At 43.0% G+C, this 25603-nt stretch overlaps 1 protein-coding gene and 1 long non-coding RNA gene across 10 annotated transcripts in view; one reads left to right on the forward strand and one right to left on the reverse strand.

Moving 5' to 3' along the window:
- Nucleotides 1-15113, reverse strand: part of LOC130274337 (uncharacterized) — a 33704-nt gene extending 18591 nt beyond the window's left edge. The window contains exon 1 of one of the 2 annotated variants that reach the window (XR_008844325.1): nt 14659-15113. This is a non-coding gene — a long non-coding RNA (uncharacterized LOC130274337). Of the gene's footprint in view, nt 1-12693; nt 12824-14658 lie in introns of those variants that run through there. The other variant, XR_008844326.1, reaches the window with a different exon arrangement.
- Nucleotides 1-25603, forward strand: part of ZFPM2 (zinc finger protein, FOG family member 2) — a 451186-nt gene that overhangs the window by 194469 nt on the left and 231114 nt on the right. The gene's annotated exons all lie outside the window — the stretch shown is intronic.

Here is a 25603-nt window from a genome sequence, read left to right on the forward strand (position 1 = left end):
TATACATCTAACACCTCTAACACCAACAGGCCTATCCAAGGATATACATCTAACACCTCTAACACCAACAGGCCTATCCAAGGATATACATCTAACACCAACAGACCTATCCAAGGGTATACATCTAACACCTCTGACACCAACAGGCCTATCAAAGGGTACACATCTAACACCAACAGGCCTATCCAGGGGTATATATCCAACTTCAACAAGCCTATCTAAGGGTGTACATCCAACAGCAACACACCTATCCAGGGGTATACATCCAACAGCAACAGGCCTATCCAAGGGTATATATCCAACACCAACACGCCTTTCTGAGGGTATACATCCAACACCAACATGACTATCCAAGCGTATACATCCAACACCAACACGCCTATCTGAGGGTATATATCCAACACCAACACGCCTATCCATGGGTATACATCCAACACCAACACGCCTATCTAAGGGTATACATCCAACACCAACATGGCTATCCATGGGTATACATCCAACACCAACATGCCTATCTGAGGGTATACATCCAACACCAACATGACTATCCAAGCGTATACATCCAACACTTCTTTCTGAGGGTATACATCCAACACCAACATGATTATCCAAGTGTATACATCCACACGCCTATCTGAGGGTATATATCCAACACCAACATGCCTATCCAAGCGTATACATCCAACACCAACACGCCTATCTGAGGGTATACATCCAACACCAACATGTCTATCCATGGGTATACATCCAACACCAACACGTCTATCCATGGGTATACATCCAACACCAACACGCCTATCTGAGGGTATATATCCAACACCAACATGGCTATCCATGGGTATACATCCAACACCAACATGCCTATCTGAGGGTATACATCCAACACCAACATGACTATCCAAGCGTATACATCCAACACTTCTTTCTGAGGGTACACATCCAACACCAACATGATTATCCAAGTGTATACATCCACACGCCTATCTGAGGGTATATATCCAACACCAACATGCCTATCCAAGCGTATACATCCAACACCAACACGCCTATCTGAGGGTATACATCCAACACCAACATGTCTATCCATGGGTATACATCCAACACCAACACGTCTATCCATGGGTATACATCCAACACCAACACGCCTATCTGAGGGTATATATCCAACACCAACATGGCTATCCATGGGTATACATCCAACACCAACACGCCTATCTGAGGGTATACATCCAACACCAACACGCCTATCCATGGGTATACATCCAACACCAACACACCTATCTGAGGGTATACATCCAACACCAACATGGCTATCCATGGGTATACATCCAACACGCCTATCTGAGGGTATACATCCAACACCAACACGCCTATCCATGGGTATACATCCAACACCAACATGCCTATCTGAGGGTATACACACTGTATCATAAAGCCAGAGTATGCAATTGTCATATGCTCTCCTACTAGGTGGTAGGGACCTACTGTATGCAGGACGTCCTGTTGGAAATAACCAACAGTTTTTTTTTTACCTGTGTGCTAAGCCAGAACAGTGGGATCAGTTTGATCTTTCTGTGGGGCCTCTTCTCTTGTTTGTATACAGCTGATCAGTGTTAGGTTGGGGTTTTTTCTTTAGAGGAACTGATTCTGAGGGTCACCTTGATGTACATAGAGGACATACAGATGTAGCACCATGGTACAGCACACTAGCATGCTCCTTGCATCTGGACCACACCAGGAGGATGCGATTCATAGAAGTGTCCACGATTGGCGAGGCATACACTGGACTGTACTGTATGCATTGCTGCTCACTTTACTGCTGGGCTGGGAGATCTTGTACAGTAGTCAGTAATGCACAGTACTGTGTGCATTTCCATTTAGGACCTACAGGAGCAGGGAGTTTGGTGTTAATACAGGAGTCACTGCTTCTGTACGTATTCTCCATGGTGCGCTACGCCAATAGTGTAGCTGCCACGCAAACAGAGTAGAGCACTACCAATGTGTTTGGTGGCTTCTACAACTGTATCATTACTTAGTAAATTCTTATAAGTTATTTATGAATAAACCCATAATAAAAATACAAGCAATTGGCTCAAAGGTTAGGTCCAAATGGGGTTGTCTTTTCCATATTTTCCTTTAATTCCATTATTGGGTCCACTATAGTATCGTGTACTTCTCTAGTTGTTCAGTGTAAGGAGCAGCAGTATTTGCATTGAATCGGAATTGCCCATGTCTACTCTACTCCTCTGTACTGTGGTCACTCCTGTTTCAATCCCGTCAGTAAGACTTCAGAACGTCAGAATAGACGTATATTCCCCCAAGAGGAATTATGTCAGGGTTTGGCATCAACCTTAGGCACTGGGTCTTACAAGATGCCAGAAAATGACTTTATGTTAATGTTCTTCACCTCATCTTCTTTCTCCTGGATGTGCCCATATCTTGGCCCCTCTCGAATGAAAGAATTTTTGAGGTGGGGGCATCTAAGCATGGGAGATGTTTGATAAGTTAGGGAGAAATTACATAGAGGAGCATGGAGCATATCACTACTGCCTGTGCTGGAAAATAACAGGGTGGATTAAGAGACCGGCATCACGTTAAGCATTTTTCTTGTGAAAATATTAGAATGTAAATTTCTAAATGTGTGGTTCCAACTGGCTGAACTGTTCAATTATGAATATGTGAATGTAGCTACAGTACAATGCACCACTATTACTGATGTCTTAAGCCGTTCCCGACTCTACACCCAGATTCGCAGAATATGATGGATGCTGTGTTGTCACTGCAGGAGCTGGTCTGTATATTCGGATATACAATTTTTACAAGTCCTAGTTACCTCCATATACTGTCCATTCTCTATTCAGATATACAATCTTTACAAGTCCTGGTGCCCTCTATAGACTGTACATGCTTATTTACACATAATAAGAAAACTACCGTATTTTTCGCCCTATAGGACGCACCGGCGTATAAGACGCACCCAATTTATAGGTGCAAAATTAAAAAAAATAAAGATTTTGAACCCAATAGTGGTCTTCAACCTGCGGACCTCCAGATGTTGCAGAACTACAACTCCCAGCATGCCCGGACAGCCGTTGGCTGTCCGGGCATGCTGGGAGTTGTAGTTTTGCAACATCTGGAGGTCCGCAGATTGAAGACCCCTGCATAGGAGGTAATACTCACGTGTCCCCGCCGCTCCAGACCCGTCACCGCTGCCCTGGATGTCGCTCCATCGCTGTCGCCGTGTCCCCGTCGCCTTGGAACGTCTCTGCTGCCGGCCGGGTATCCTCGCTCTCCGTTGCCGCCATCACGTCGTTACGCACGCCGACGCACGTACGCGACGACGTGATGACGAGGAAGGAGAGCACCGGCCATACAGGGGATCCCTGAACGGAGAAGACACCGAGGAGGCAGGTAAGGTCCCTCCCGGTGTCCTGTAAGCACTAACCCGGCTATTCAGTCGGGCTGTTCGGGACCGCCGTGGTGAAATCGCGGTGGTCCCGAACAGCCTGACTGAACAGCCGGGTTAGTGTCACTTTCCCTTCAGACTCGGCGGTCAGCTTTGATCGCCGCATCTGAAGGGTTAATAAAGGGCATCACCACGATTGGTGATGTCCTGTATTAGCTGCGGGTCCCGGCCGTTGATGGCCGCAGGGACCGCCGCGATAGGGGTGTATTCGCCGTATAAGACGCACCGACTTTTTCCCCCCAGTTTTGGGGAAGAAAAAGTGCGTCTTATACGGCAAAAAATACGATATATTATTAAAGGGGTACTCCGGTGAAAACCTTTTTCTTTTAAATCACCTGGTGGCAGAAAGTTAAACATATTTGTAAATTACTTCTATTAAAAAATCTTAATCCTTCCAGTACTTATTAGCTGCTGAATGCTACAGAGGAAATTCCTTTCTTTTTGGAACACTGATGACATCACGAGCACAGTGCTCTCTGCTGACATCTCTGTCCATTTTAGCAACCATTCATAGCAGATGAATGCTAATTGCAGCCTGGTGGCTCAGTGGTTAGCACTGCTGCCTTGCTGTGCTGGGGACTTGGGTTCAAATCCCACTAAGGACAACAATTAAAAAATGCATTAAAATCAGCAGAGAGAACTGTGCTCGTGTTGTCATCAGAGAGCATTCCAAAAAGAAAAGAATTTTCTCTGTAGTATTCAGCAGCTAATAAGTTCAAGAAGGATTAAGATTTTTTAATAGAAGTAATTTACAAATATGTTTAACTTTCTGCCACCAGTTGATTTAAAAGAAAAAAGGTTTTCATTGGAGTACCCCTTTAAGTAGTCCCATCCAATTGTATGATCACATGAATGGTGAAAGACCAAATCGTCAACCTCTTTTTGAGTCCCATACGGTCACCTCTTCTTACAGTGCTATCATATTTTCTGGAATACCTCTGTAAGGCTAAGTTTCTACTTGTTATTTATTTATTTTTTTACACGCCCCCCAAAAAAATACCACAAATGCCGCACTGTATTTTTTTTTTTGATGAAAAAATGCCAACGTAATGGCCAGTAATGGCCATGTAAGCTGCAAATTAATAGGGATTTATGAAACGCATACCTACTCCGCACTCCTCTTTTTCTCATTGGGTCGATTTATTAAAATGACAGCATGTTGAGACTATGCCATTTTGTTTTTCTATGAAATCTGGATGCTTCTTTCCCATAGAAGTCTATGGGTATGCAAAAAGGCCATAAAAAATAAATAAATAAACAAAAAAAAAGTCCACGAGTCACATGACATTTCATGATGAAAATGCAGTTAAAAACAATACACTATTTATAAAACATTTATGAATATATATATATATATATATATATATATATATATGTATATATAACGTTTGGGAAGAAACTGGCACTGTACTTTGCTGCTGGGGACAGGGCTCAATGTCCCGTAAACTTCACATCCAAAAAGAAAAAGAAGCGGCACTCCGAGGTAGCATAAAAATACCGTGGTCTATTCCTCCATCGTGTTACAGTCTACGTTTTGGGCTGCACAATGAGATATTGATATTAACATGAAACTTGGCACACATGTTACTTATATGTCAACAACAAACATAGGATAGGTAATTTAACCCTTACTCACCCCCATTTGCAAGGGACGGGGTTTATGTTTAAAATCCCATACAAGTCAATGGGAAATAAATGTTACTGCATAACTTCCAAACGGCTGGAGATATTTCCATAATACTTGGTCACATGTTACTTACATGTCAACTTAAAATATAGGATAGTTAATTTAACCCTTAACTACCCCCATTTGTGAGGGTCGGGGTTTTTGTTTAAAGTCACATGCAAATCAATGGGAAATGTATGTTCTCACATAACTTCAGTACGGCTGGAGATATTTCAATACCTGGTACACATATTACGGGTCGGGATAGGAGGACGGGATGGGAGGTCGAGATAGGAGGTCTGGATAGGAGGTCGAGATAGGAGGTCGAGATAGGAGGTCGAGATAGGAGGACGGGAAAGGAGGTCGAGATAGGAGGACGGGAAAGGAGGTTGAGATAGGTGGTCGGATAGGAGGTCGGGATAGGAGGTTGAGATAGGAGGTTGGGATAGAAGGTCGGGATAAGAGGTGGAGATAGGACGGGATAGGGGGTTGAGATAGGAGGACAGGATAGGAGGACAGGATAGGAGATCGAGATAGGAAGTCGGGATAGGACGATGGGATAGGTAGTCGAGATAGGAGGACGGGCTAGAAGGACGGGATAGGAGGTCAAGATAGGAGGTCGGGATAGGAGGTCTGGATAGGAGGACGGGATAGGAGGACAGGATAGGAGGACGGGATAGGAGGTCGAGACAGGAGGTCGGGACAGGAGGTTGGGATAGGAGGACAGGATAGGAGGTCAAGATAGGAGGACGGGATAGGAGGTCAGGGTATGAGGACGGGATTGAGGACAGAATATGGGGTTGGGATATGACAACAATATATGAGGACGGGTTATGAAGTCAAAAGCTTCCTCCTTTGTTGATTTTCCTCCCCAACAAGGATGAGGATAACAGGACAGTTTTTTGTGGTATTTTTTGGAAACCCAGACTAATACAGCTTAAGATTTAACATGCCACAATTATTATGCATATGGAGGTATAAAATGAGCCTATAGATCTCTACGTAGTACATAATTCATGTGTCTATTATTTTTTGGGAAAATATCCTTTAGGTGTATTTAGGTGTCATAGGGGAAGATTTATCAAAATCTGTGCAGGAAAAAGGTTGACCAGTTGCCCATAGCAACCAATCAGATCGCTTCTTTCATTTTTGAAAAGGCCTCTGGAAAATGAAAGAAGCGATTTGATTGGTTGCTATGGGCAACTGGTCAACGTTTCTTCTGCACAGGTTTTGATAAATCTCCCCAATAAATTATAACTCTGAGCTAGTTTGTCCCAACCAGGATGCCTCCAGCTGTTGCAAAATTACAACTCCCAGCATGCCCGGACAGCCGAAGGCTGTCCGGGCATGCTGGGAGTTGTAGTTTTGCAAAAGCTGGCGGCTTTCCCGGCATGCTAGGAGTTGCAGTTTTGCAACAGCTGGTGGCTGTCCAGGCATGCTTGGAGTTGTAGTTTTGCAACAGCTGGAGGCACACTGGTTGAGAAACACTGCTCTGAGGAATGGTCACTTTTTTGTTGGATTATATTTGAGGCCCCAGGGCTTCCATTTGTTGATTTATTGTTGATTTATATTGGAATATTTCACTTTTCTGCTCTTTAGATTCATAAGCTTGTTGGCAGTGCATTGCAGTACACTAGAATGCTGGGCCTAATGGGCAAAATTTATCAAAACCTGTCCGGAGGAAAAGTTGCTGAGTTGCCCATAGCAACCAATCAGATCGCTTCTTTCATTTTTCAGAGGCCTTTTCAAAAATGAAAGAAGCGATCTGATTGGTTGCTACGGGCAACACAGCAACTTTTCCTCTGCACAGGTTTTGATAAATCTCCCACAATGAGTACAAGAAACCTAGATATTTCCAGTATAATACAATATACAGGTTCCCCCGTGAATGTGCTTGGCGGCATAATATCCCGATTCCATAGGTTATAGGAGGGTTCCATGTAGCAGACAAATATTGCATTATATTAAAGTGGTACCGCAGCACTGACTATGACAATTCGTGTGATAGTCACTCCATACACATATTACATTCTAGCTCTGATTTCATGGCTGTGTAATGTTTAATGAAACCGCATCACTACAGAGTGTTCATCCTGCGTAGCATTCGGTATAGATGCCATGTGCGGAGGAGATGTACGGTACATTACATGGTCGCATAGTTTACTGCCCAGATACAGGGCTGCGCACATCTAGATACATAGTATGTACAGCAGCAGCAATAAAGATGCTTATTACAATAACTCGCTGATATAGTATTGCCCTGAAGTCAAATGTATTAACCCCTTCATGATCCGGGGTTTTTCCGTTTTTGCGTTTTTCGTTTTTTCTTCCTTACCTTTAAAAAAAAAAAACATAACTCTTTAAATTTTGCACCTAAAAATCCATACGATGGCTTATTTTGCTGCGCCACCAATTCTACTTTGTAATGACATCAGTCATTTTACCCAAGAATCTACAGCAAAACGCAAAAAAAATCATTGTGTAAGAAAAAACACCATTTTGTAAATTTTGGGGGCTTCCGTCTCTACGCAGTACGTTTTTCGGTAAAAATGACACCTTATCTTTATTCTGTAGGTCCATACGATTAAAATGATATACTACTTATATAGGTTTGATTTTGTCGTACTTCTGGAAAAAAACATAACTACATGCAGGAAAATGTATACGTTTAAAATTGTCATCTTCTGACCCCTATAACTTTTTTTATTTTACTACGTATGGGGCGGTATGAGGACTTATTTTTTGTGCCGTGGTTTGAAGTTTTTAGCGGTACCATTTTTTTTTATTGATCGCACTTTTTGATAGCTTTCTATTCATTTTTTATGATATAAAAAGTGACCAAAAATACTTTATTTTGGACTTTGGAATTTTTTTGCGCGTACGCCATTGACAAGGAGTTTAATTAATTATATATTTTTATAGTTTGGACATTTACGCACACCGCAATACCACATATGTTTATATTTGTATTTTTATTTACATGTTTGTTTGTTTTTTAATGGGAAAAGGGGGGTGATTTGGACTTTTATTAGGGAAAGGGTTAAATCACATACATAAACTTTTTTTTTGCAGTGTTATAGCTCCCATGGGGGGCTATAACACTGCACAAACTGATCTTATACAGTGATCACTGCAAAGCCATAGCTTTGCATTGATCAGTGTTATCGGCGGTCGGCGGTGCATTTCAGGCTTGGAGCAATCAATCACCGAACGGACGCGCCGGAGGAAGGTAAGAAGCTTTTACTTTCGTTTTAGACGCGGCGTTCAACTTTGAATGCTGCCTCTAAAGGGTTAATAGCGCGCAGCACCGCAATTGCTGCCTCACGCTATTAGCCCCGGGTCCCGACATGAGTTACATGTCGAGACCGACTCGATATGACACGGGGTCACCGCGTGACCCCGCGTTATATCGCGGGAGCCGGCCAAGGACGTAAATATACATCTTTGGTTCTTAGGGGGTTAAGGGGTGCTCACTCCACTGGAAAAAAAAAAGAATTAAATCAACTGGTGCCAGAAAGCGGAATCCCATTGAACTGTATTGGCAATGAATTAATGCAGAATTTTCATGCAGAAATTCTGCTGTGTGAACATAGCCTTAAAGGGGTACTGCGATGGAAAAAAAAAAGTGTTTCAAATAAACTAGTGGCAGTAAGTTAAACAGATTTGCCAATTACTTCTATTTAAAAATGTTAATCCTTCCAGTACTTATCAGCTGCTGTATTCTCCACAGGAGGTTCTTTTCTTTTTGAATTTCCTTTCAGTCTGACCACAGTGCGCTCTGCTGGCACCTCTGTCCATGTCAGGAACTCTCCAGAGCAGGATAGGTTTGCTATGGGGATTTGCTCCTGCTCTGAACAGTTTCTAACATGGACAGAGGTTTCAGCAGAGAGCACTGTGGTCAGTAGTACTGTGGACAGTAGTATTCATCTGTAGTATACTGCAGCTGATAAGTACTGGAAGGATTAAGATTTTTAAATAGAAGTAATTAACAAATCTGTTTAACTTTCTGGCACCAGTTGAGTTAAAAAAAAAAAAGTTTTCCAGTGGAGTACCCCTTTAACGACGAAGGATGTAAATGTACGTCCTGGTGAGGTGGTACTTAACGCACCAGGACGTACATTTACGTCCTAAGCATAACCGCGGGCATCGGAGCGATGCCCGGAACATGCACGGCAGGTCCCGGCTGTTGATCGCAGCCAGGGACCCGCCGGTAATGGCGAACATCCGCGATCCCGCGGATGTCCGCCGTTAACCCCTCAGATGCCGTGATCAATACAGATCACGGCATCTGCAGCATTGCGGTCACTTAAATGGATGTTCGCCCGCAGCGCTGCCGCGGCGATCCGATCATCCAGGATGGCAGCCGTAGGTCCCCTCACCTGCCTCCGCTGCCTTCCGGGAGTCTTCTGCTCTGATCTGCCTTCCCGCAGACCAGAGCAGAAGATGACCGATAGCCCTGATCAGTGCTATGTCCAGGGGTCAAGTCCTGGGGAAAAAAGTGTGGGAACTCACCCAAGATTTCCACTTAAAGGGGTACTAGAAATCATATGCACTATCCAAAGGATGTCTGATCCCGGGGGTCCCGCCGCTGGAGACCCCCACGTTCTCCCTGCTGCTCCCGATGTTCGTTTAGAGCGTTGGGTGCAGCACCGGAGGCTCGTGACGTCACGGCCCATCAATGCAAGTCTATGGGAGGGGGAGTGACGGCCGTTACGCCCCCTCCCATAGACTTGCATTGAGGGGGTATTACTGTGAAGTCACGAGCCTCTGCCCTGCATCACCAGTCATCCGGCACGGAGCGAAGTTCGCTCTGTGCATCGGAGGTCTGGGGTGCCGCAGTCTAGATCGTGGGGGTCCCCAGCAGTAGGACCCCCGCTATCAGACATCTTATCCTTTGGATAGGGGATAAGATGTCTTGAGGTGGAGTACCCCTTTTAGGGCTGGTCCTGCTAATGGGAACTGCGTTCCTGCTGTGAAAAAAGTGCAGGAACTCCGTTCCCATGAGTTCCTACAGGACTTGAGCCCTGGCTATGTCCAATACATAGCACTGAACAGGATAAGCAATCGAATGATTGCTATAAATAGTCCCCTATGGGGACTATTAAAGTGTAAAAATAAAAGTAAAAAAAGAAAGTAAAAAAAATTTGAAAAACCCCCTCCCCCAATAAAAATGTAAATTGGCCCATTTTCCCTATTTCACCCCCAAAAAGTGTTAAAAAATATTCTATATACATATTTGGTATCGCCGCGTGCATAAATATCTGAACTATCAAAACAAAATGTTAATGATACCATACGGTGAACGGCGTGAATGTAAAAAAAAAAAAAAAGTCCAAAATAGCAGCTTTTTTTTATAACATTTTATTCCCCCCCCCCAAAAAAATGTATTAAAAGTTTTATATAAGCAAATATGATATCAATAAAAAGTACAGATCATGGCGCAAAAAATGAGTCCTCATACCACCGCTTATTTGGAAAAATGAAAAAGTTATAGGTCTTCAAAATAGGGGGATCTTAAACATACTAATTTGGTTAAAGTTTGTGATTTTTTTTAAGCACAACAATAATAGAAAAGTGTTATCATGGGTATCATTTTAATCGTATTGACCCAAAGAATAAATAACACGTGTCATTTTTACCGTAAATTGTACGGCATGAAAATGAAACCTTCCAAAATTAGCAAAATTGCAGTTTTCTTTTTAATTTCCCCACACAAATAGTATTTTTTGGGTTGCGCCATACATTTTATGGTAAAATGAGTGATGGCAAAAAATAAGCCCTCATACTAGTCTGTGGATGAAAATATAAGAGATTTATGATTTTTTGAAGGCGAGGAGGAAAAAACAAAAACGTAAAAATAAAATTTTCTGCGTCCTTAAGGCCCAAATGGGGTTAAAGATGGGGTTAAAGACTACATAAATTCTGACTGCGAAATTTAGTTAGGAGTTTCTTTTACAATGCTGGTTGTAATGGTAGCTGGTGAATATTGTTGTCTACTCCTGGTAGGATAAGTTTAGCTAATAAAAGGAGGCCTACGGCTCATGGAAAACATTGGGTGGAAAGAACACCCTTGATTTAATTGAACACCAGCAGCCACCATATGAGAGTTCCCCGAAACAGTCGTCAAGACCGCTAACAGTCCCGGATTTTATTTTTTCCTTTCTCTATTCCAATGGAGTAGTGTTGCTGGGCTTTGAGGACTGGGTTGGGGACCACTGCATCATATAATCAACATCAATGCAGTTTATTAATTGCAAACAGATGACCCCAATACTGTCAATGTCAACCTTTCTGACCGTATAATACCGAAACAATAAGTGTCCCTTATTGATATTTGCTTTGCCTTCAACTTTCTCCAAAATTAAGTATCTCTGGTACTCAAAGGTATAGATAAAAGTGTGGACTCATGCATTGGCCAATGGTGAGATTTCATTCGGTAAAGCACTGAGAGTACGGAGAGTGATTCCTGAATACCTATAGGTTTATTTAAGAGACAAGAATAACGGGGGAGATTTATCAAAACCAGTGCAGAGGAAAAGTTGCCTATTTGCTCATAGCAACCAATCAAATCGCTTCTTTCATTTTGCAGAGGCCCTGTCAAAAATATAAGAAGGGATCTGATTGGTTGCTATGGGCAACTGGTCATTTTTTCCTCTGCACAGGTTTTGATAAATCTCCCCCAACATGCTTGACCAATGCTAAGACATTTAGTAGAAGACATTTAGTAGAAGTCCAGCGGCAGGACCCTCGCGATCAGGCATCTTATCCCCTATCCTTTGGATGGGGGATAAGATGTCTTCGCGCCGGAGTACTCCTTTAAACTTGAATGTCCAATGTTCTTCAAAATGAAACATCCCTGGTAGTCATAAAAGTGAACAAAGGTGTACATCAAGGTTAGGACTCATGCAATGGTCAACAGTGGCATTTCATTTGTAGGAGCATTGAGAATACGGAGTGTGATTCCTGATTACTCATAGACAAGAAGAACATTCTTGACCAATGTCCAGTATCAACATTAAACCTTCTTAGTAAATGACTCAGTCGGACATGTTGAGCTAATAGAAAAGGTCCTCTGATTATGACCATCTATTAGCCAAGCTAAGATCTGCATTGTCTATGGCTCCCAGCCTGTGAACAAGACAGAAGTTTGCATAAATTTGGATGGGAGGTCTCCACAGGCGACGGACAATAACACTGGTTCCCATTGTAGATAATAACTGATCTTAAAAAGGGTTTGTGGCCCCCAGTGGTGGAACCTATGGGATTATGTGGCTCCCAGCGATGAAATCTAAGAGACCCTGCTGTCTATGGCAAGTTGTCCTAACTACACAATCTTGTTTTTTTAACCACTTGCACTTATTGACAAGCGTATAGCAGGTAGAATATTTTTCATTTGCACCTAGTGGAGCCCAGTGACTCTCTACCAATCGATAGTCCATGTTTAGCAGCTTCTTTATATACTAATCCTGGTTGTGAATTGTGTAAATTGAAATGACTTTTCAGATGTAAGACCTTTTAACAAAGGACATTTAGAAGGTTCTTGGTGAGAAAAGCTCCTTACCCTGAGCTCTTAGATGCCACAGATAGTACAGACTTTAGAAAGGATTCCGAGGCTGCTGATAATGAAGACTATGGAAGCCTGTCCAATACACATCAACACCAAGGAGTTTCTGGTTCTCTCACTGAACTGCTGTAAAATATTTAGCAATAGCAAAAAAATAAAAATAAAAAAAATATATATATATTTGCAGACCTACAGCAGATGAATGTAGGGATATATATTTCTACATTTTTTAAGAATATTATATAACTAGAGAACTGCAATTTATAGGGGTACTCAGCCATAAACATTCATTTCACCACCCATTGCCTGTATAAAAATAACAAATGCTATGTGATGATGGTAAAATGGCCACAGCAGTCTCTCTGTTAAAGATTTTAATCATATAATATAATATTAACGAAATGTAAAATCGTTATGAAAATCATTAACATTGTTATCTATGGGGAGGTCCTAGATCTCCCACATATTGTACCCCAGTCGCAACTTGCCGGCTTGGGGATGACAAATCTGTCAAGATACTACCCATACCTTCTCTCTACCTGCCGCATCAGGAATCACAATGCCATACACCAATTTAATCATTAAATAGGAGGTTATGACACCTTCGATAGTCCCCCACAACCACATCAGTAGGTGCCATCCATGACCACTCCTCTACAGACTGCTGATCGGAGAACAAACCATCACTCCAATTGTCAATTTACCTCGAAGAAGGGTATGCAGGTTGTTTTTGCTGGTCTTGGAACAAAGGAATTGAGGGAGACCATGACCACCAACAAGGAAGACATTGGTAGACCATGACCACCTACAAGGAAGACAATGGTAGACCATGGCCACCAACAAAGAAGACAATGGTAGACCATGACCACCGACAAGAAAGACAATGGTAGGCCATGACCACTGACACGAAGACAATGGTAGACCATGACCACCAACAAGAAAGACAATGGTAGACCATGACCACCAACAAGGAAGACAATGGTAGACCATGACCACCAACAAGGAAGACAATGGTAGACAATGACCAACGACAAGGAAGACAATGGCAGACCATGACCACCAACAAGGAAGACAATGATAGACCATGACCACTGCTCCCCACTGCTACCGCTTGACACCATTCCTGTCCATAGTCACCTAGCTATTGTTTGACTTACCTCTTTGTCCTAACTATGGCCCAGCCCCCTACTGCCCCCTTGTCAGGCATGACAAGCTGTACCCGTTTGTCTTTCTCTTTACTTAGGATACATGTTGCCTGAAAAACCTTGTTTAAAAAAATGGGGCTCAGTTTTAGTCTTATTAGTACGAAATGTGCAAATGCATCATATGATGTGAGAGATTTCCTAAGCAAGAATCATCCAAATACGCACTGGACTAGTATTCTAGATGGAGTGATCTGATGCCAGTCAGGGTCTTTGCATGAAGCCTAATGTTATTTCCATGATACTGACCCAGATTTGGGTACTCCGGTGGAATTTATTATAATTTTTTTTTTTATCAACTGGTGCAAGAAAGTTATACAGATTTGTAAATTACTTCTATTAAAAATCGTAATCCTTTCAGTACTTATCAGCTGCTGTATGCTCCAGAGGAAGTTCTTTTCTTTTTTAACTTCTTTTCTGTCTGACCACAGTGCTCTCTGCTGACACCTCTGTCCATGTCAGGAACTGTCCAGAGCAGGAGAGGTTTGCTATGGGGATTTGCTCCTACACTGGATAGTTCCTGGCATGGACAGAGGTGTCAGCAGAGAGCACTGTGGTCAGACAGAAAATGAATTAAAAAAAAGAAAAGAACTTCCTCTGGAGCATACAGCAGCTGATAAGTACTGGAAGGATTAAGATTTATAAATAGAAGTAATTTACAAATCTGTTTAACTTTCCGGCCCCAGTTGATTTAAAAAATTGTTTTCCACCAGAGTACCCATTTAAAGGAAAACTATCAGTAAACTCCCCCCACACTAACCAGAGGTACTGGGTGGACGCTGATCAATATGCTGCCTATCATGCCTGGATCCGCCTCTGCCATTCACCTGTTATCTTCATTCTTCTGGATATGCAAATTAGCTGCTAACTGTCACAGGTGGGGTTACAAGGCTCCTTCTTGCACTCTGACGTCAGCGCCGCTCGTCCCCAGCGCCGCCCGGCTTATGGATATTCATCCCCCCCCTCCCTCAGTGAGGTCCAGTACAGAGCGGGGAGGGGATGAACAGTTGGAGGGAGGGGATGAATATTTGTGGTATGGGGTGTGACTATGCAGGGCAGATGGAATTACCCTAGGGGGGGGGGGATGCTGGCTTTGGCGGGATCCTTTTGCACGCTTTTCTACCAATAGATTAACCCTTTCAGGTACGGCAGCAGACATCTTGGCACGTAACATTGCCTCAGCACGTGTTCAGGACTTCAGCACTATCCTCAATGGCAGATAACAGTCTTTTCTTCGCTCCCCCCCCCCCCCTCTCTATTTCACAAGCGCCTCTTGACATAAGCTTTTCGCCAACAAAGTCCTGTACACTTTCTGGTGCAAACTTCATTCGCATCAGCATGCGATTTTCTGACAACACTGGACACAGTTCAGACTGGGGGAGGACTTATCGCATAAGACTGGACGACCGGCGCTGACGTCAGAGTGCCAGAAGGAGCCTTGTAACCCCGCCTGTGCCAGTTAGCAGCTCATTTGCATATCCAGAAGAATGAAGATAACGGGCGAACGGTGGGGCGGATCCGGGCATGGTAGGCATCATATTGATCAGCGTCCCCCGCACTACCAGCCAGTACCTCTGGTTAGTGCAGGGGAAATTTACTGACAGTTTTCCTTTAAATATTTTCCCTATTCCATATTAGTAGACCAGTTCTTTATTACAAGGTTTTGTAAAAGATTTTACATTGGAGCAGTCAGTACACAACCTATTAAACAATACATACACCATAGAAAATAATGATGGATAAAATGATAGCGTATAATAAACTGAACTTGGGTGAGAGGGTCCTTCTTATAAGAGGTCCCTGTTGACTCAGCCAACTTTGGTATTGAGTCCATAATTTGTATTTGTCTTACACGGTCTTAAGGGGGAGTTGCGAGGTTTTTTACATGCGCTGTCTTTGATCTACAAGGAGGCCACTGGGAATAAGTTCAGTGTGAACACTTCAATAGCCTATTGTCATCTCTGTGATGGAAATATTGTGATTACAAGACTAAAAAAAAAGGCAGAGCTATGCAAAGGAGCTTCCAGGATCCCGGAATACGCACGCCGCAGCTATTGTCATCAGATGGTCGCTTGTACGTATAGCGTTTTTCTCTTTTTTTTTTTGCACAAAGATGCTTTAAATAGCTTATCCCCTCATGTAGCTGGCATTCTTCATCTGAATAGCCGAGTCCTTACAGAGGTAAAATATAAGTTTATCTGAGCGAGAATAAAGAAGAACTGCGTATCGCTGATCTAACATGGCCTTTACATCATTGTTACAAGACCAAAAGTGTAATTCGCGGATCTATCAGACCAAGAAAGAAAAAGTGTTCTGCGCCCAAGCGGCACTACAGATCAGATTGTAATTTTATTTTTTGCATGCACTGTATCAGATACAGAGAAAACACTCTATATTATATCTAGGATATGAGCCTCAAGCTATGAGTAGCTAGTAATATCAACAGCCCATGTGTGTATGTCCCTGGAAAAGGCATAGCTGTAGAGCAGTGGTCCCCAAACTGTGGACCTCCAGATGTTGCAAAACAACAACTCCCAGTAGGCCCTGCGGAGAGTTGTAGTTTTGCAACAGCTGGAGGTCCACAGTTTGGGGACCACTGGTATACAGCATAACAAGCTGATCAGCCGATCCCGGGAATGGGACATAATTTCTCCAGGAATGAACAGCAGTTTTGCAACATCTGGAAGTCCACACTGCTGTAGGAGGTGCAGAGAAAGTTGTTGAACCTGGACCTTGAAGCTTAAAGGGGTACTCCGTCCCTAGACATCTTATCCCCTATCCAAAGGATAGGGGATAAGATGTCAGATCGCGGGGGTCCCGCCACTGGGGACCCCCTGGGATCTCGGCTGCAGGACTCACCTGTTGCGGATTCCAGAAACGCCCATGGCTTCGGCTCCCGACCATGGTGACGTGAGACCATGACATCATGACTTCACGCCCCACCCCTCATTGCAAGTCTATGGGAGGGGGTGTGAAAGCTGTCACGCCCCCTACCATAGGCTTGCATTGAGGGGGCAGAGCTTCACGTCACACGGGGGCAGAGCCGTGATGTCACAATCACGAACATGCTCCGGGGACTGATTTTAACGGGGGGCAGCGTGCAAGATCCCGGGGGTCCCCAGCGGATAGTGGATATGATGTCTAAGTGCCGGAGTACCCATTTAAAGAGTACCTGTCACCAAACAGGTACTCTTCGTTGTTACTTGCATCCTTTGTTGGGGAAAAATCCCCAAATTTCATGAAAATTTACAATTTTTCTAAGTTTGAAACTTTCTGCTTGTAACGAAAATGGGCATTCCAAATAAATTATATATTGATTCACACATACAGTATGTCTACTTTATGATAGCATCATAAAGTGGACATGTTTTTTACTTTTTGGAGACATTAGAGGGCTTCAAAGTATAGCAGCAATTTTCAAAATATTCACGAAAAATTCAAAATCTGAATTTTTCAGGGACCAGTTAAGTTTGAAGTCGATTTGAGGGGCTTATCTGTGAGAAATACCCCACAAATAACCTCATTATAGAAACTGCACCACTAAAAGTATTCAAAATGACATTCAGAAAGTTTGTTAACCCTTTAGGCGTTTCACAGGAATAGCAGCAAAGTGATGGAGAAAATTCAAAATCTTCATCTTGCAAGTTGTTGTAGAGCCATTTTTTTGAATTTTTACAAGGAATAAAAGGAAAGAAATGCCCCCAAAATTTGTAACCAAATTTATCTTGAGTAAGGAAATACCTCATATGTGAATATAAAGTGCTCTGTGGGTGCACTAGAGGGCTCAGAAAAGAAGGAGCAACTGTGGGATTTTGGAGAGCGAATGTTGCTGAAATGGTTTTTGGGAGGCATGTCGCATTTAGGAAGCCCCTATGGTGCCAGAACAGCAAAAAAAAAAAAAAAAAAAAAACACATGGCATGCTTTTTTGGAAACTACACCCCTCAAGGAACGTAACAAGGGGTACAGTGAGCTTTAACACCCCACAGGTGTTTGACGACTTTTCCTTAAAGTCGGATGTGTAAATGAATTTTTGAAACTAAAATGAAAATGAACTAAAATGCATTTTTTCCCCAAATGTAACATTTTTACAAGGGGTAATAGGAGAAAATGTCCCCTAAAATGTGTAACCCCATTTCTTCTGAGTATGGAAATACCCCATGTGTGGACGTCAAGTGCTCTGCTTGCGAACTACAATGCGGGGGCATGTCACATTTAGGAAGCCCCTATGGTGCCAGAACAGCAAAAAAAAAAAAAAAACACCCACATGGCATACTAAGAACATAAGCAGTACAGTGAGCCTTAACACCCAATGTTAATTTCACAGTGGGATGTGAAAAGGAAAAATTTTATTTTTTACACAAAAATTCTGGGATTACCCCAAATTTTTCATATTCACAAGTGGTAACAGGAGAAAATGCCCCCCACAAATTGTAAATACATTTCTTTGGAGTAAGGACATACCTCATATTTGGATGAAAACAGCATTGCGGGTGCACACCATGTCTCGGAAGAGCAGGAGCATAGTCAGGGGCCTTGTCTGGGGGGTCGGACTCCTATTATGAGCGGCATGGCCACTAGTACTAGTGTCGGCCACTGGGTCACTATCATGGAGGTGGGGGTGGCCTCGCCTGGTGGCATCTCCGCTGCCATTCAGGGGTCTCATCATCAGCGCTAGATGATGAGGAGGACGAGGGAGAACACAGGAATGTAGGATCTTTCTCATCCTCACTGGAAGATTCGGTATCGGAGGCAAGTAAAGCATATGCCTCCTCCACCGAATATGCCCTGTGGGCCATCACTTGTTTTTTCTACGGTGGTGGGAGGGCATGAGTGCTGGGGGCGGGGGAAGTGTGTATGAGTGTGTGCTTGGGGTGCAAACCATATAACGGTGTGTGATTGTAAGTCACACACCGTTATATTATAACATAATGCTCATGCTAAAAAATGGGTAGCGGACACTTGGGACCTATTAGGGGTCGTGGGGGGGATTTCTTTTACCTACCTTTTCCTCACTTCAGCTGTCCCTGCACTAAGGGTGGCAGGACTCCACTTTCTCTTCCCTGAGGGGAACAGATCTTGGCAGAGGGGGGTCCCTGGCTTCTTCTCTCAGCTCTGCCCGCTGACTGAGATCAGTGGGTGAACAGAGCTGACAGAAGGGGACATTAACCCCCTCCCCTGCTATCTGCTATTGATCATCGGACCAATAGCAGCGCTCCTGGGGAGGTGACGGGATTGCCACCTCCCCCTAGCTACAGGAGGTGATTGGCAGTGTATGGTATACCACCGATCACTTTCTATTTCCCGGTAATCGGGTCACACGTGACGCGTATGACCGGAATTGTCGCAAATCGCCGGTGTGAATTCAGGGTCTCATGACCCCCCCACCCCCAGGAGTTGTCATGGGATGCCTGCTGAATAATGGTGAGCGGCGGGGAGTGGAATTCCCACGGGCGTACAGGTATGCCCTGGGTCCTTAAGTACCTGGACGTAAGGGCGTACCTGTACGACCTTGGTCCCTAAGTGGTTAAGGAGACTGACACCAGGTGAAGACACCAGTTTTCTAAATGGCACATTGTCGATAGAGGTGGGGTGAGGGGTTGTTACAGATTTGGAACTGCCTGAAGTTACTATTATAAGTGCAAATTTGTTGCATGCACAAATCAGAGCAATTGCCCCAATTGCAGCGACCATACAATTTATATTCCTTGTACCCAGAACTAAATGCGGATCTGGATGTGGCTTGAGTAAATTCATTGTGTGAATGAATACAAGGGAGCAAGTAGAGTGGAGCTGCCTCCTGAATAAAATGCTCACTTGCCCTAAATCCCCTGATGCTGCCATTCTAATGGCTTCCTTTCCCCAGGTGCTCTTCACTTCTTCCTGCTTCTGATAACTTGCCAATCTCACAGGAACTGCCCATTCTGCCAAAAAATAGTGCAAAGGTGATTGGCTGACTGGGAAGTCCCTGTTGGATTGGCAAGTTATCAGACCCAGGCAGAAGCAGAGAGGACCTGGAAATTGAGAGCCATCAGAACAGCAGCATCAGGGGATCAGGGCTGGTGAGTATGCTACCTTTTGTTATAACGGTCCTCTCAGAGGTTAAATTTTTAGCTTTTGGCCCCCGATGCAAAATTTGCAACTGGGCCCAATGTGCCTATTATAAATAATACTAGTCTCTAAAGTGCAGATATGCTTTAGGGCCCCAGTGTAACAGCTATCTCTGCACCCCCTATAGCTACACCCCTGAGTCCCCTGATGGCGAAGCTTTCTAAAAGTAAAAACAAAGTCCCCACACACAGCTTCTTTAAGAATTTGTTATAGATTCTAAGGATGCTCTGTCTTCAGGGACTTTTGCTGGTTTTGCCTCCTTTGTTTAATAATTATAGCTACGTCTGACGCCTGCCTGAAGTATTACTGGGACGTTCAGTAGTGTCTTGGTTTTGGGTGACACTGATAGGAGACCGGCCTTCTTCTCTGAATCCTTACAATCAATATTCATAAATTTCAATATCTTGCATAGATGCCAATATGGTTCTGGAACAGCTATATCAGGCTGCCTAGCTACACGGTTCAGTAACCTCTCTGCTCGTTCATTTCACTGCCGCGCCGATCTTCTCTCCTACAGAATAATTTACTGCATGCGGAAAATCAGTTTAAACAATAATGAGTAAAATGCATGGCCGAATGCGAGGTACATATAGGGGTTAAATATTTGACACACTGCCTCTCGTCTGCCTTTATTAAGAATAATGACAGCTCGGTTTGCGAGCTCTGTGGCACATGTGTTCATGTTTTTGCTCATAAAGAGATATTGAGATATTGATCTCCTCTCCTAATACATTTTCTGATAGCAATATCAGGTAAAGTGATTTTCTAGAACAGACAGGGATGGCCTGGTGCGACCTCTATGCCAGATCCCATAAAATGGGCTTCATATTTGTAAAACGTATATGAGGCATTTTAGTGTTTGCTGGAGGACGTTTTTCTCTGCATCAAAGTACAGAATTGTTATTATTCCTGGAGGAACTCGAAGATTGGTGTCATGTAAAGTGTTGCTTGTGGGTTTATTTCACTGGTCTGGATCCTTTTTTTTTTTTTATAGAGCAATTTCAGGGTTTCCTAATGAAATAAAGCTAATGGGGTCGTATGTACCCTTAAAAACACCAAGAGGACTAATGTTAGCTCATGGCCCAAATCACTGTTCAAGTATAATCATGGCCCAAATCACTGTTCACATTAACATCAACTATCCCATCTTCACATCTTTTAAGATCATTTGGACCCCTTCTTTATGCTTTTAGCCCTTGCGTCATTTCTTCCTCTGTGTGGGGGTCCAATATTGGGTATTTTACAGAGCTATGGTGCCCACAAATACAGTAAAAACAGGCAGAAGCAGACAGCACTGTACATTGTATAGTGGCTATGCTGGGTGACTGCAAATTAGTGCCCATTCACTTCAATGAGTATGGCCTCTGCTTCTGTCTATTTTTACTGTATATACCGTCACCTCTCTCACACAGCTGATCGGCAGGGGGTGCCAGGTGTAGTACCCCCAGGTGTCAGATATAGATGATCTATCCTGAGGAGAGGCCATTGAGAAGAAAAAAAAGTCCAGGAAAAATCCTTTCATTTCCACATTTAAATGCACATAAACATCTTTAGAGTATGTTTCCTTTAGAGGGGGTGTCTAGCAGAAAATATAAGGATGGAATAGCACATAACATTAATTCCACCTCTCTAATATATTCCTTATATTAGGCTCGAATTGTTTATTATATGCATGTTCCATCCACCTAGCAACTAGCTGACAAGTGTAAGATGCAAGGGGGCCATGATACCTTTAAAAATATTGCTTCATTAAGTCAATAGGATCTCACTTAAAAGGGTTGTCTAGCGTAAACAGATATGTGTATAAAATACTCACCGGCCTAATTCCCAAGACTGTCAGTCCAGTGGTCTCTACTTCCATGGGATAAGCATATGGCTATCCTTCATATAAGATAGGGCCAGGGACTATTGATAGGATTCAGATTATTGGGTAGACTAGAAGGGCCTAATGGTTCTTATCTGCCGACACATGTTTATGTTTCCTGGCTATGTCTTGGTATAAGGATTTGTCTTGATATGTCTTGATATAAGGAATTGTCTTGATATGTCTTGATATAAGGAATTGTCTTGATATGTCTTGATATAAGGAATTGTCTTGATATGTCTTGATATAAGGAATTGCCCGCTCAGCCAATAACTGGTGGCGGTGGGTCAAGGCATTTCTTGTGTTTGGAGACTGGTTCAGGAATGATAGACCAAGAGAGATTCGGTGAGCATCAGAATGGCAGTGGTGGGGTTTGGGCAGATTAGAAAAATGTTTTTATACCCATGTATGTTCACGCCTTTGAAAGGTTATTCCTATTTCAGCGTGTTATGTTCTATCCACAGAATAGGAGATAACATGCTGATCGGTGGGGATCTGTCAGCTTGGACCACCCAATAGATCCATAGAATGGAGGCCAAATGTCCCCTAAAATAAACGCAATACGACAATGTTTGATAGCTCCATAAACAATAAACCAAGGAGTGCCAGCTGCAAGCGCTGGGGGACATTTCAGCTCTATTCTAAGGATTGGTGCCGGTGGAGGATCCAAACAGGTTGACCTCCACCAATCAAAATGGAAATGGAGATAGCATTCTGAGATGGGAATAACCCTGTAAGGAGAACAGAACATTCATTTCCACAAAGTTTAACAATTTCTTGTGGACTATCACAACACTGAAAAGGGATTTTCTAGCACTTCATCATCACCATTTAAATAGATAGAAAAAAAGTGCTCCCATACTGTTCTTGCACAAAGATCCTCTGATATCTTCCCAATTTACAAAAGTAAGATTTTCTGGGCTCAATGGATAACAAATAACAATATATAATATATAAGTACAATATATACATATAGCATGACTTTATCAAGGTGTTAAAGGGACTTCTTGTAGTAAGGCTCCATGTGCAAAAATTCCTATGGTGCTGCACCATCTACTGCTAGTGGCTCCCTTTATCTGATGGGACAAAAGGTTAAAGTGTACCTGTCAACAACAATTTTTTTTAATATAATGTAGATAATACCATTCTAAGTATATTTGTAATATACATTGATTAACAAATGTGTATATTTTTGTCCCTGCAGCTATTTCCTGTGTGTCTCTATGAGGAGACCAAATACAGGAAGTGAATGTGGACAAGCAGGGCTCTGTGCACCGAGGACAAGCAGGACTGTATGCTCTGTGGCTATGTGACATGCTACCGGCTCACACATCAGGATAATTGACAAGCCAGGAGTCCTACTTGTCCCGCCCTCACTTCCTGTATTTGGACTCCTCATAGAGACGCACAGGCAAATATATACTATTTTTTTTTAACAATGTATATTACAAATATACATATAATGGTATTATCTACATTATATAAAACGTTTTTAATGATGACAGGTACACTTTAAGGTTGAATGCAGGGTTATCAATATAAAATATTTGTGTCTGCTGTAACTTTTGTACCTGTAAGAGTGCGTTCACACTGAGTAATTCAAGAGGAATTTACTCGAGTAATTCCTCTTAAATTCTCTGCTTAGAAGAATTCAGCTTACTCTGTCTGAGTGTTGCTTTGGAAGAGAGGCAGTTGAAAGAGAGTTGTAAAACAGGAGTTTGAAAGCAGGAATTTGAGATCGCTGTGAGTGTTACTTTCCTTACACTGTAGGGACTTTAAACTCATAACAAGGTATACTGAGAATTTAAATCTAATAGTTACTGTCTGTTTTTGGCTGTTAATCTGTAGTGTTGCTCGCGAATATTCGCAATTCGAATATTATTCGCGAATATCGCATATTCGCGAATTCGCGAATTTCGCGAATATAGCGCTATATATTCGTAATTACGAATATTCATTTTTTTTTTTTTTTTTTCTTCACAGTACACATCACAGTGATCACCCCTCTCTGCTTCCAGCTTGTGTGGTTTAAAGAAGGCTCTAATACTACTGTGTGAGACTGGCGCGCGAAAATTCGCATATGCGAAAATTCGCATATGCGAAAATTAGCATATGCCAATATTCGCATATGCGAATTCTTATATGTGTTAATTTTCGCATATGTGTATTTTCGCATACGCGAAAATAAAATGAGAATATAACGAATATGCGAATATTCGCGAATATATGACGAATATTCGTCCATATATTCGCGAATATTCGCGAATTCGAATATGGCCTATGCCGCTCAACAGTATTAATCTGTGAAATCCCCATAACTAGATGGCTTCCATGTTGGAAAATGCAGTCCGGTGTATATCTTGCGTGATGTATGCTATCCTTGAACAGCAGTTTGGTGCATACTGCTGTGCAAGATGTGTGCGAGTTGTTCATTTGAAGCCAGATCCTGGATCTAGAGGAGCAACTGGCAACACTGAGATGCATTGACAACTTGGAGAGGAGTCTCCTGCTAATTGAACAAGTACTCTCTAGGGTAGAGGTGGGGGGAGGATAGTAGGACGGAGGTGCAGGACAGTCAGGCAGCTAGCTGGGTTACAGTTAGAAAACGGGGTAGAGGGAAAAGTGTCGTTCTGATCTGGCACAACCCAACAAGTTTGCCTGGATGACAGATGAGGGGGATGCCATTTCGGAGCTAGCAGTACTGCAGGAGGACTCTGTTTCTAAATGCCAGTGGGGGTGTCTGCTCCAGTAAGGAGGGAAGGAGGAGTGCATGGGCAGGCCAGACAGGTACTGGTAGTGGGGGACTCAATTATTAGGGGGACAGACAGGGCGATCTGTCAAAAAGACTGGGATCGCTGAACAGTGTGTTGTCTACCTGGCGCTCGAGTTCGGCACATCGCGCGCCAGGTAGGAAGGCAAAGTTTGATCAACTCAGAGAAGCCCTTAACAATATAAAATGGGATAATGTCCTCAAAAACAAGAATGCTGACACTAAATGGGAGACTTTTAAGAATATTTTAAATTCTCTCTGTAAGAGGTATATACCTTAAGGGAATAAAAGGGTCATAAATAAAAGAAAACCAATATGGAAGAATAAAACTTTTAAGGGGTCAATAAATGACAAAAATAAAGCATTTAAACTACTAAAACAGGACGGCAGTGAAAAAGCATTAAAACACTATAGAGAAAAATTTAAAATATGTAATAAACAGATAAAAGCCGCAAAAATAGAGACAGAAAGACTCATTGCCAAAGAGAGTAAAACTAACCCCAAAATGTTCTTTAACTACTGTATTTTCCGGCGTATAAGATGACTTTTTAACCCCGGAAAATGTTCCCAAAAGTCTGGGGTCGTCTTATAAGCCGAGTGCTGCAGTTGGCCGGGGCTACCTTTCTGCGGCCCCGCATAGCTTTAAAAACGCAGGGACCGCTAGGAGGTAGAGCACACAGGGACGTCACTGACGTCCTGTGCGTGCGCCCATAGAAACAGCAGAGCGGAGCAGAGCAGCGAGGACATGCGCATGGTAAATTACCAGCAGCACGTCATCTTCGGTGCTCCGACCTCCTGTCCCGGGACCTACTGCTATGGCCGGACAGGAGGAGCTGTGGTCGGACCACTGAAGTGGAGCAGTACACAGGCATACAGCCTCCAGCCATACACTGTATATGGCTGAAGACTGTATGCCTGTGGGGGCACTGCCTACCAAATTTGGGGGGAACAATACTGCCAAC

The sequence above is a fragment of the Hyla sarda genome, chromosome 5 (genome assembly GCF_029499605.1).
Source record: "Hyla sarda isolate aHylSar1 chromosome 5, aHylSar1.hap1, whole genome shotgun sequence".
NCBI lineage: Eukaryota > Metazoa > Chordata > Amphibia > Anura > Hylidae > Hyla > Hyla sarda.